This window comes from Capricornis sumatraensis, chromosome 18 (assembly GCF_032405125.1).
Source record: "Capricornis sumatraensis isolate serow.1 chromosome 18, serow.2, whole genome shotgun sequence".
Classification (NCBI taxonomy): Eukaryota; Metazoa; Chordata; class Mammalia; order Artiodactyla; family Bovidae; genus Capricornis; species Capricornis sumatraensis.
Genome location: NC_091086.1, coordinates 61,550,515 through 61,562,754, shown reverse-complemented (window position 1 = coordinate 61,562,754; position 12,240 = coordinate 61,550,515).

Sequence of the window (12,240 nt, the reverse complement as noted above, 5' to 3'; positions counted from 1 at the left end):
TTTTTCATGAAATTCTTTGAAGACTAATAGCCAATTAATCCATTTTGATTTATAGTCAAAGCAAATTTGCTAAGTCCTGACTTCAAGTGATTAAAAAATTCTTGTCACTGTTGATTACGTGGAAGCAGAAAAAAAAATTTTTTTTCATGTATATGAAGAAAGAAAATGGCTCAGCAATAAAATCTGAAATGGATGTGGACAGACTGTGTGAGTGATATAGTATGACCAGAACTCAGAGCAGCAGCCAAACAGCTTCCAGGTTTCCAACACGTTGGGTATGAGCCTCTTCAACAGAAAGTTTAGGAAAAACCTTTTGTCTGGTCTTCTCTGCTGGAAGAATATCTTGGCTAATTCTGAATCATTATATTTATTCTTCTGAGTCAGAATCATAGGTTTATTTTTTTCTTTGATTATACTGTGAGTGATTAAATCCAGGAACCATGTCTGCTATTTCTTCTTTTTTTTTTTTAATCCCAAGGACATGGTAGGTGACCCTGCTTTTTTTCTTATTGTGGTTGTTAATCTGTCAGTGAGAACAGCAAGACCAAGGGGTGGTGAAGATTGAGTCAAGGTCTAAGAAGTCCTCAGAACAGGGTCTGAATCATAGACTCAATGGATATTAGTAATTATTACCATTATGCAAATTGCTCATTCCTGTATAGTTTTTACTTTTATGATAGATAAAAAACTCCCAAATTAACTTTCAAAATGATCAAATGATCATTCATCAAAATGGTCAAGTGCCATGGTGGTTCACTTATGACACTGTGCTGATATGAAGCAAAGAGAAAAATTAAAGTATTAGTTGTCCATTTTATACTAACTTTCTTTTAGTTTAAGCCTTGTGAGGAAATGATATTTAAATAAAACTGTAAATCATAAAATGATTACATAAAATGCCTAGATTTCCATTCCCTTCTCCAGGGGATCTTCTCAACCCAAGAGCTGAACACAGTCTCCTGCACTGCAGGCAGATTCTTTACTCTTTGAGCCACCAGTGAAGCCCATAGAAGGCCCAATCATCAACTAATTAACTATAAGGATTTTACACAAGATGATGGAGGAAATGAGAATGTAGGAAAATAAGACATGAAGGTATAAAATGTTAAGCACTATGAGAAATAACCAAGCCAAAGAGTAGTTAATTAAATAAGTGAAATGGTATAGGTCAAAAGTGAAATAGCATAGGTAAAATATACTATTAAGTCATAACAACTGGGCTTTCAAAGTCTATTTTTATGGAAGAGAAAGAAATCTAAAAAACAAATTAATGGGAAAACATAAATCTCTAACATGTCTAAGGACATCCCAGTCACCTTTTTACCTGCAATTTGTTAAGAAATTTTCATACTGATTTATTTAATAGTTAATAACTATGACTTTTTTGGTGAGAATTTTCTTTAGATAAAGTTACTGAAGTTTAAGCTATGTGAAATATGCTGAAATAAGCTATGTGAAAGTACTGCATTCAATATGACAGCAAATTTGGAAAACTCAGCAGTGGCCTCAGGACTGGAAAATGTCAATTTTCATTCCTAAGAAAGGCAATGTCTAAGAAAGCTCAAACTACTGCACAATTGCACTCATCTTACATGCTAGCCAGAGAAGACAATGGCACCCCACTCCAGTACTCTTGCCTGGAAAATCCCACGGACAGAGAAGCCTGGAAGGCTGCAGTCCATAGGGTCGCTGAGGGTTGGACATGGCTGAGCGACTTCACTTTCACTTTTCACTTTCATGCATTGGAGAAGAAAATGGCAACCCACTCCAGTGTTCTTGACTGGAGAATCCCAGGGATGGGGGAGCCTGGTGGGCTGCCATCTATGGGGTCGCACAGAGTCAGACATGACTGAAGTGACTTAGCAGGAGCAGCAGCACACGGTAGCAAAGCAATGCTCAAAATTCCCCAAGCCAGGCTTCGGTAATATGTGAAACATGAACTTCCAAATGTACAAGCTGGTTTTAGAAAAGTCAGAGGAATCAGAGATCAAATTGCCAACATCTGCTGGATCACTGAAAAAGTAAGAGAGTTCCAGGAAAACATCTATTTCTGCTTTATTGACTATGCCAAAGCCTTTGACTTTGTGGATCACAATAAACTGTGGAAAATTATGAAAGTGATGGGAATACCAGACCACCTGACCTACCTCTTGAGAAATCTGTATGCAGGTCAGGAAGCAACAGTTAGAACGGGACCTGGAACAACAGACTGGTTCAAAATAGGAAAAGGAGTATGTCAAGACTGTATATTGTCACCCTGCTTATTTAACGTATATGCAGAGTACATCATTAGAAACGCTGGGCTGGATGAAGCACAGGCTGGAATCAAGATTGCTGGGAAAAATATCAGTAACCTCAGATATGCAGATGACACTATCCTGATGGCAGAAAGTGAAGAACTAAAGAGCCTCCTGATGAAAGTGAAAGAGGAGAGTGAAAAAGTTGGCTTAAAACTCAGCATTCAGAAAATGTAGATCATGACATCTGGTCCCATCACTTCGTGGGAAATAGATGGAGAAACAGTGGAAACAGTGAGAGACTTTATTTTTTTTTGGGGGGGGGGAGGGCACTCCAAAATCACTGCAGATGGTGATTACAGCCATGAAATTAAGAGACACTTACTCCTTGGAAGAAAAGTTATGACCAACCTAGACAGCATATTAAAAAGCAGAGACATTACTTTGTCAACACAGTTCTGTCTATTCAAGGCTACGGTTTTTTCAGTAGTCAGGTAAGAGTTGGACTATAAAGAAAGCTGAGCACCAAAGAATTGGTGCTTTTGAACTGTGGTGTTGGAGAAGACTCTTGAGAGTCCCTTGGACTGGAAGAAGATCCAACCAGGCCATCCTAAAGGAGATCAGTCCTGAGCTTTCATTGGAAGGACTGATGTTGAAGCTGAAACTCAATACTTGGTCACCTGATGCGGAGAGCTGACTCATTTGAAAAGACCCTGATGCTGGGAAAGATTGAAGGCAGGAGGAGAAGGGGATGACAGGATGAGACGGTTGGATGGCATCACCGACTCAATGGAAGTGCAAACTCTGGAGTTGGTGATGGACAGGGAAGCCTGACATGCTGCAGTTCATGGGGTTGCAAAGAATTGGACACAACTGAGCAACTGAACTGAACTGAAGCTATGTGACTTGTTTAAAATCACAAATCTTTGAAGTCTGTGGAGGTAGCAAACTAATTTAGATCTTAATATTTCCAAGTCTATATCCAGCTTTTTATACCTTGATACCTTCTGTTCTGGAATGTAAAGAAATAGCAAAATCTGAAATGGTAGGATAAAAAAGACAGAATATTCTGAGAAAAGCAGAATAAGGACTTGGGCATAATACAGAGTCAGAAAATGCACACTACATATCATGTTGGGGCTTGGGATGCAGAGAGGCTGAACAAAATTCAAGAAGTGGTTGAGGAAAAATACTTAAATCTATAAAATCAAGCTCAAAGTCAAGAGGCTTAAAGGCCACCTTTAGGAACCATAACCAATGTGAAAGGAAGACTCTATGGATCCACAGTCAAGAAATAAACAAAGGAAAATCAAAATAGACTAGGGTGATCAAAGTCATCACAGGGAGAGTTGGACTCTATAAGTCAGGTGATTATATGGATGTATCAGATGACTCGGAAAAAAAAAAAAAAAAAAAGCCAAGTTCTGACCAAGAATTCAGAATTAGGCCAAGTGACTGAGTTGCAGTCCCAAAGCACTGGCATCAAGAACAAAACAGGAAATTATTTACAAGCTGTATGGATGACCTCCATTCCCCTAGGCTCCTGGAAACATAAAGGACATTTATTACAAAAGCACCGCTGGCTTCTCATCACCCCCTTTCACTTTCTTCACCATGGAATGAAGAAAACTGTCTTATCTGATCAATGGCTTCATCTAATATGGAAGAAATACTCTTCACAGAGTCTCCCATTTCAGAATCAGTGGAAATTCCAGAGGAATTTTTCTTTTTAATTTCTCTGCATTCAATGGCCTACAATTTCATGTGGCCCAGAGGTAAAGGATTAATGAACTCATTTCTTTACAGAAGTAAAGCAACATTCTCTGATGCATGCACAGTTATTAGAGCTGGCCTTTTGATCTCCATTACAACCTGTTTTTCTCAAAGATTTTGAACATCAGGAAAGGGAGTAAAATTTATTGTCTCTATAAAACTCTAACCAAGCAATTCACATAAAAAATGGCTATATGCCCACAGCCAGGACTATTAGGTTGGTGCAAATGTAATTGTGATTTCTAACTGTGAATTTTAAATCATAATTAAGCTCCCAAACACATCTTTATTAATCAAAATAGATGCTAATACAACCAACACTTTTTTGCCAGCAAGAAATGTTTGTTTATTCCTGTATCATAGAAACCTTTGCTTCAGGATTTGATAAACTCTTGGAAACAATTTTCTGTCTCCTGCTGCTCATGGAAACATTTTTCCTGAAAAAAAGTTGTCTAGATATTTGAAGAAGTGGTAGTCCATTTGCAAGAGGTCAGGTGAATATTGTTGATGATGCAAAATTTCACGGCCCAATCTGTTCAACTTTTGAAATGCTGGTAGTGTGACATGCAGTCTGGCATTGTAGTGGAGAAGAACTGGGTTTTTCTGTTGACAAATGTTGGCTGCAGATGTTGTAGTTTTCAATGCATCTCATCAACTTGATGAGAATACTTGTCAGATGTAATGGTTTTGCTGGGATTCAAAAAGCTGTATTGAGTCAGACCAGCAGCACACCACCAAACAGTGACCACAACCTTTTTTTGGTACAAGTTTGGCTTTGGGAAATGCTTTGGAGCTTCTTTTTGGTCCAACCACTGGCTGGTCATCGCCAACTGTATGAAAGTGAAAAGTGAAAGTGAAGTCGCTCAGTCGTGTCCGACTCTGTGCGATCCCATGGACTGTAGCCTACCAGGCTTCTCCGTCCATGGGATTTTCCAGGCAAGAGTACTGGACTTGGTTGCCTTTTCCTTCTCCAGGGGATCTTCCCAACCCAGGGATCGAATCCAGGTCTCCTGCATTGTTGGCAGATGTTTTACCCTCTGAGCCACCAGGGAAGCCCATTACTTTTTGTTACATGTCACAGTGTGATTAAGAAATTGTTTGTTTTTGTTGCATAGTATAAGGAAGACCTTCAAAACAATGCTTTTATTTTTCTTTCAGTTAGCTCACGAAGCACCAACTTATTGTGCTTTTTCACCTTTCCAATTTGTTTCAAACCGAATGACCGTAGAATGGTCAATGTGGAGTTCTTCAGCAACTTTTCATATAGTTTTAAGAGAATCAGCTTTGATTGCTCTTAATCAGTTGTTGTCAAATTCTGATGGCTGGCCACTGCACTCCTCATCTTCAAGGCTCTTGCCACCTTTGCAAAACTTCTTGACCCACCACTGCACAGTACATTCATTAGCAGTTCCTGGGCCAAATGCATTGTTAATGTTGTGAGTTATCTCCATTGCTTTACAACCCATTTTGAAATCAAATAAGAAAATCACTGGATTTTGCTTTTCATCTAACATCATTTCCCTAGTCTAGAAAATAAGCAGCAAGTAATAAGTCATTAGCAAATAAATAAAGAAATAAAGCAAGAAATGAGTATTAAAATGGTATATAACATAACCACATTTATTAAAGTTTTCCAGTATCAAATGGCAAATTTCAACAATGTAAAAACTGCAATTAGTTTTGAACCAACTTAATATTTTGTAGCTAGAATTAATAATTTCCTGGAAAATGGTGAGATTTTATCTGTTTTATAATTCTTAACAAAAATCTGTACCCATGTATTTATCTCATATGTTTTACACTGATTTCTAAACAATCAAAAGGCAAGCTGGGTAGGACAGAAATTTCCTGAGTAAGATAATATTTTTGCCAAATAAGTCAATATTTTTTTAAAGCATTTCCTCTCTATATACTATTACTGTTTTTTTTTTTTTTTAATATTGAAAACCAGATGATTTCTGCTCTACTGTGGGGTTTTGAAAAATGAAGCAGCAGAGAGAAATAGAGATAAAATTTTTATTTTGATAAAGCTGACTGAGAAAGGGATTATGGGTCTATGTGTGTGTGCTCAGTTGCACATTTTCTAGTTATATTTATGCTCTCATTTAGCCATTTTAGTGCTTTTGACCTCACATTCACAACTCCACATTAAATTTCAGGAACACTCATGACAAGAAAAGGCTCTAGAGTCTGCAAGGCCAACTCATAAATAAGTCTAACATTTTAGTCTAGATTAAAAGTGTAAAAATAATTTTAAAATTTAACGGTGATCAAAGCCTACATTGTATTGCAGGTGAACTTAATTTGCAACTTCAATCATTAATTTTGTGAATTATAGGAATAGATAAAAGAGAACGGGAAGAGTTCCTTGCCTCTAAAATCAGTTATAAAGAATTGGTTTATAGCAGCTTTCTGTGTAAGTTCAAGTGTGTCCAAAGCATGGATTCAGAACCTAATTTTTAAATGAGTTATATGGCCTAAAACCGAACCAACGCCTAAAAAGGCCGTTTGAAAATGTGGCAAGTAAATATATTTATCTCAAAAAGAAGTTATGGCTAGTAAATGATATCAAACTTATCAATTTGTTACAATGCCAAAATTTGTGATATTTCTTTTTTTGATCTGAAAGAGACTTAACTGCATTTCAAAGTAAGGTTAGAAAAAATTGCAGTAAAAACTATAACAGGCATAATTATGTAGCTTACTATATCTTCAATGCAGAGGAAACTACCTTATTTGACAACTCTATACCAGATGGAATGCATATTTTTTTAGAAAAAAAAAAAATTCAAGTGCATCTATAAAGTCTTGAAAGAAAGGCTGATATTTTGACTTGAGACTAACATACTGGGAGATGGCCCAAAGGAATAATTGAATCGTTATCCTTCAACATATCAACAGTTTCATGTATATCCAATTTCATTTCATTTAAAATTCAATTTTGGCAGGAAAAAAAAACCTAAAATTGACTAAGTTAAGGAAAGTCTGTTATTGAGCACTGTTAAATACAACATCACGTTTCAACCATAGTCTCTGACTCCAATTCTGCTGTTTCTCCCAGAAATCCAGACCAGTGATTAAGAGCAGACACCAACTCTGCAAACATAACCCATGACTAAGAAGGAAAGGGAAACCAGTAGTTTAGAAGATGTACCAATGCATACAGAGTATTTTAGATAGTTTACTTAGAGACAGATTTTTTTTTTTTCTAATCACCATTATCTATTACTCCTCCCCCTTATCTCTTCTAGTGTCCCCTACTCCCCTACACCACACTGTCTTCTTTAACTAGAAGAAAAGGTAATGTGATGTAAAAGTCACAGACTCTTTGTCAGCAGGATACGTGATGGACAGAGAGCAGCAACATGGTCCACTGTGAACACAGAATCTGCAAACACCTTTAACTAACTGACTGCATGCTTTTGCTTAAGGTCTCCTTCTGTGTCCTGTTTAAACAACTCCCAGACACTTACTTGGATCTTAAATCATGACAGAGCTATTCAAACTCACTCACTTCAAGTAATTATTTGTTTCACTTTCATGTTTTTTTGCCCCATGCAGGAGGCCTTGTTGAGGATTTATTGTAATGAGACAGCTGGGTTGGGTGACTGCCATTTTAGTCTTTGCCAGACTCTCTGCTCTCCAGCTGTGCACTCACTTAAATCTTGATTTTCAGAATTTTTTTTTTAAGCCACAAAACAAAAAAAAACTAAAAATTCTACAGCTCCTCTCTCTTTTCTTGCCTGTTTCTTTCAATATCAGGCTGAATGGCATTTGGAAAAAGTTCCTCTAAATTCACTAACTTCACACATCTTAATCTTGGAATTAAGCCTAAAATATAGAGCTATATTTACAAATACTTTTAAAAAACTTATTTCTTTTTTATTGTTAAAGTCCTCTCCCTTTAAAATTTCCCTCTATCAGAGTCCATGAAGAGTTATATTAGACTTAAGCTAAAGTATAAAGATGAGAAAAGTGTTCATGGAGATGAGCCTTCAGTCAAAAACAAGGCACAGGATAAACTTCACAGAAACCTTAGTCCAGGGTTTCCCGGAGAAGCATAAAACTGTCCTTTTGTGATGTATACGTCACCCTCAATCCATGATATTTTAGTGGAACATAGTTAGAAATACTACTTGGTTTCAGTTGTGTTGTGGTCATTTTTAAGAGGATGGATGACTTGCAAAAGAACCATCTTTCTTCACTGATGTCATATACCTCAGTAGGGCAAGAGGCGACCCTGGAAGTCAGAAGCTGAGAAAAGCTCTGTTTAGTCAAATGGGGGTCTTGGGAACAGCAGCAACACCATGAATGAGGATATGTTGGCAAAGCAAGTGGGCTGGAGCAGAAGAAACTTAGATAACTGTCTCAAAGTATTTGTGAAACAGCTCCCCAGGAAATGCTTAAGCTTCTGGGGAGTAAATTGAGGAAGGAGATTGCCAATTTACAAAAAATCCAAGTGATGAGATCTCCTGATTATCCTGACGGAAAGAGAAATTGGGACTATATATATACATATATATATATTTATTTATTTTATTTTATTTTATTTTTTTCAGAAGCTGTTGAGACCTGGGGTTTGGAATTAATGTATAATTTGACTGGGGAAAAAATTTTACTTACCATTAGCTTATATGAGAGATAGCATAAGAAGTCATCAAAGTATATGTGGGCAAGAATTTAGAGACACTTAAAGACCTTGGAAGAAAAGTTATGACCAACCTAGATAGCATATTCAAAAGCAGAGACATTACTTTGCCGACTAAGGTCCGTCTAGTTAAGGCTATGGTTTTTCCTGTGGTCACGTATGTATGTGAGAGTTGGACTGTGAAGAAAGCTGAGCGCCGAAGAATTGATGCTTTTGAACTGCAGTGTTGGAGAAGACTCTTGAGAGTCCCTTGGACTGCAAGGAGATCCAACCAATCCATTCTGAAGGAGATCCAACCAATCCATTCTGAAGGAGATCAGCCCTGGGATTTCTTTGGAAGGAATGATGCTAAAGCTGAAGCTCCAGTACTTTGGCCACCTCATGCGAAGAGTTGACTCATTGGAAAAGACTGATGCTGCGAGGAATTGGGGGCAAGAGGAGAAGGGGATGACCAAGGATGAGATGGCTGGATGGCATCACTGACTCGATGGACGTGAGTCTGAGTGAACTCTGGGAGATGGTGATGGACAGGGAGGCCTGGCATGCTGCGATTCATGGGGTCGCAAAGAGTCGGACACGACTGAGCAACTGAACGGAGAGTGACCAGAGAGTGAACTTGGCTGCCATTATGGAGGTAGCTCGTAAAACAAAGCTTTTAAAGCAGAAGAATGAAGCCTTGAGACTAACCTAATTAACCATTTATGTGGAGACTGGGTAGACAGTTACAGATAGAAACGAGTATGAAGGTGAACCGGCATCGGCACTTCCAAGATGATGACACGGTAGTTCAAGGTATAGAATGTATGCTAAATATCTGTCAGAAGTTTACTTAGTTTTAACTATTAACCTTAAATTATCTGAATGCCAGATGATCTGGAAAGATGCAAAAAAAAAAAAAAAAAAAAAAAACAAACAATCATCTATATAATACAATGAATAATTGAGGCTTTTTGGCCAGGCCACGTGACTAGGTGGGATCCTAGTTCCCTCATTAAGGATCAAACTCAGGTCCCAGTAGTGAAAGTGTTGAGTCCTAGTCACTGGACCTTCTGGAAATTTCTTGAATAACTGATTTTAGAAGAAAGGAATGTGGCTAGATGTCGCTATTGGTTTGTAAGCACTTATAGTTTCACTAATTATTCAAGAAATATTTACTAAATGTCTAGTACTAGCCAGCTATTTTGCTAGCCAATGGTAATAGGTTTGGGATGAAACAGTGACTTATGTCATGAATTGTACAAACACACAAATTTATCTGAAAATTTGTTGTAATGTTCTCAGTAATGTGACAGAATTGTTATTTGCAAAATACTCATTCTGAAACACATAGTTGGACACACACACAAGGTAAATGTTGTTAGGCAGTTCTATAACTGAGTAAAGGGCTTATGTGCCTATAGCACACAAAGCCAAACTCTGACAGTGGGAGTTTGCAGCAAAGTAAGAATTCATTGCATGACATCTAGCAAAGGACTGGGAAACAACTTTCAGTTCCACTGAAACTTGATCTTTGAGTTAGAGGTGTCTTAAAGTGGAAGAATCAAGAAGCTAGGGTTTATCATCACCTTTTGACATTAATATGACATGTCTTAAGTGTAGTTTTGGGAGCCACGATGCCTCTGGTTTACAGTTTTCTGCTCAGGTGGTCCATGACTATGTTAGCTCATCTTATTCCGGAGGAACAACTCCAGTTTGTATGTTAATAATGCTGTTGATAAGAGCAACTACAGTACATAGGAGGTGTTATCCACAACAGCAATCATCTGACTCTGCTTAATTAGTACTCAGCACAGAATTGAAATCAGAAGGGACAAGAGAGACAATAAAATTTTTAATAGTGAGAATAATATGACTCAGTAAGGGAACTCTATTTTAAGGGGACTCGGTTTCAGTTTGACTCTGTAAATTTATGTGATTCTACCCCAAGGTGGCAGAACAAGAGCTAAAGGCTTCTGTTTATGAGACAACCATGTAGATATACTTTTCTCTATTCACCCAAGTGTAAGCAAAACCCCTAGACATTAAATAAATAACAAACAAGAAGGCTGAAGCTCTGGACAGAGGAAACCAAACTGGTAAGAACCTTGGGGTTGAGGAATAACCTAATGGAGAGTTTCCTGGGATTTCTTTTTTCTTTCATTAATATAATCTTAAAAAAGCTGTAACTAAGCAGAATCCTATGGGGGCATCCAAAGATAGACCCCTCACCCCTCTCATCTCTTGTTTGTAGAAAAACTTTTAGCCTCTGAAGTTGATTTTTCACAAAGGCAGAAGCAATTAAATGGAGGAAAGATAATCTTTTCAACAAACCAGACATTCACAGGTGGAAAAAAAAAAAATCTTGACCTAAGTTTTACACATTATACAAAAATAGACTTGAAATGGATCACACAGTAAAATGTAAAACATAAAACTTAACAAATTTTAGGTGAAAAAAGGAGCCTATCTTCAAGATATCTAGGATGAAGAAACAGTTCTTAAACCAAAATCATGACCCAAAAAAGAAAAAAGTTAAGTCCTAGGAAAAATGTGTCCAAAAAAACAAAAGGGAAAATTTGTGACATGATGCCAGGTATGTGTAAAAGAGGAAACTCTACACAGCTCAAAGAAGAATGCCAAATTGAGGTAGTAAAAAAAGCAAACAGAAAGCTGTGGTACATATACACAATGGAGTATTACTCAGCCATTAAAAAGAATGCATTTGAATCAGTTCTAATGAGGTGGATGAAACTGGAGCCTATTATACAGGGTGAAGTAATCCAGAAAGAAAAACACCAATACAGTATATTAACACATATATATGGAATTTAGAAAGATGGTAACAATAATCCTGTATGCGAGACAGCAAAAGAGACACAGATGTATAGAACAGTTTTTTGGACTCTGTGGGAGAGGGAGAAGTGGGATGATTTGGGAGAATGGCATTGAAACATGTATAATATCATATAAGAAACTAGTCACCAGTACAGGTTCAATGCAGGATACAGGATGCTTGGGGCTGGTGCACTGAGAGGACCCAGAGGGATGGTACAGGGAGGGAGGAGGGATGGGGGTTCAGGATGGGGAACACGTGTACACCAGTGGAGGATTCCTGTTGATGTATGGCAAAACCAATACAATATTATAAAGTAATTAGCCTCCAATTAAATAAATTTAAATTAAAAAAAAAAAGCAAACAGAAAAACAAAATGGACCAAGTTGTGTCAAATTACCTGTACATCCATTGATGCAAGCATAGAAGTTTATAAGGGTGGGTAGGCAAAGAACTATTCCCAAGGAACTGCACCCTAAACAATTCCCAGGACTCCCAAACTGTTGGATATGTTTCAATTCTGAATAGACAGAGATACAGACCACAGAAATACACGGTGGTGCTCATGAAAGGCACCAGAATAGTTACACTTTAGTGGCAGGGTTAAAAGAGTCCTAGGGGACTTTAGGCCCTCAAAACAGCAACAACAACAACCTGAACAACAACAACAACAAAACCTTAGAAAAGATCAAGCTAATCTGCAAGCAGTTTAACTGTTAAAACAAATTCAACAATATTTAAAGGATAAGAGAAAAGCCAAACAAACAACA